Genomic DNA, 1570 nt, shown 5'->3' on the forward strand with positions numbered 1-1570 from the left:
CTTCGCCGCTAGAGACTGTTGCTGCTGAGCTTAGTGGTCCACCGACTGAGGTCGTGTCGACCGGACCGAAGGAGTTGAGGTGCGTCGTTATTTTTGGGGTGGTTTGATTTTGGCACTTACTGGTTCAGATGGAAATATCCCCGGGATGAGGGAGGAACATCTGTGAAGGCATTCCAGGTCCTTGTGAGTTCTTATGATACATCACTGAGTGAGGCGACGGTCAACTGGACTGCTGCACAGAACGATTGGGTCTTCGACCACCAACCGTGGGAGACTACCTTCATGAGGTCACACGAGTTGTGATGAACCCATGACGTGTATGCACTTCAGAAAGGATGTCCTCGAGACTGGCCAAGACTATGTCCTGAGAGTACGAGCAGTGACGGGAACAGGGCCGGGGGAATCATCTCTGGGAGTGGTGGTCAGCGGAGGACAACAGCTACAGATCATACGAATGTGGCCATCTAATGTGTCGCGGTGAGCACTAGATACGATGCACTTTCTAATGGACATTTCCCCTGTAAGGGACGTACTGTCAGGACCCACATTGAGTTGGAGTGGGAGGAGGTTGAGTATAACTTGACCATGGATGTATATGTTGATGATGGGAACGATGGCGCGCTGGGTCTCTGGTGTGACAACGTATCCGATACAAAGTTCAATGTCGGCCCTCTTGCAACAGGGCAAACTTATAAACTACAGGTAAACTGCCGCAAACTCTCCTTTATGATTCACTGTGTGAGAGTTTCGTACTGGTTTTGTTTAGTGATAGACCGTGAAATTTTATCAGAGATTGATGAGTCAATTCCGTCGTCTGAGTCTTCTAGATTTGGAGTTTGGACCTATCATATGTTGATATCTGATCGCTCGCTTATCGATCGATTACTCCGCTGGTGGGAAGCCTCTCCTTCTGCTGCTGCTACTTGTTACTTGTAAGGAGTTGTCAGGTTATGAGCTCCAATACCTGCCTTATCGACCACTGCTATCATGGTGTTACAATACCAACCACTGTGGCTCTTGTCTCGGACGTTCTCAATGTGACACTAAGTGACCATGCTAAAGCCCCTCAAGTTGACTTGCGCGTCGAAGAGAGCGGTACCACTGTCACAGTGAGGACATCAGCTGGCCTTTTCCGAGCGATACCCTGAAGGCAACAAATCTCAGATATTCTGGAAGCCCGACTTGGACAATGGAGGAACTCCTATCACAGCTTGGATCATTGAGCGCGACGACGGCACTGCTGATCTCAACACTTACTCTAATACGGTGTTCTCCCAAATACATCGACTTGAGGCATTCGGATCGCGAATGTCTTTCGTGGACTTGCCCCGAGTAGAAGAGGCTACCGGTTGGTGTCCTTCCTGTCCAGTGCGGTACCGCTACAGAGTGCGGCCCGTGAACATGGCCGGGGAGTCGAGATGGGCCTCGGCTATCCATGATGCTTGGATGGTTCCTACACCGGACCAGCCGTCCGCATCTCTAGTCCATGACGTCATGGTGGTCCCTGTCTTATCTGGCATGGACGACACCCCCCACGTCGAGTTCTATCAGTGACACTTCACTTCTTTCA

Source organism: Perkinsus marinus, assembly GCF_000006405.1.
Source record: "Perkinsus marinus ATCC 50983 genomic scaffold scf_1104296941592, whole genome shotgun sequence".
Taxonomy (NCBI): domain Eukaryota; phylum Perkinsozoa; order Perkinsida; family Perkinsidae; genus Perkinsus; species Perkinsus marinus.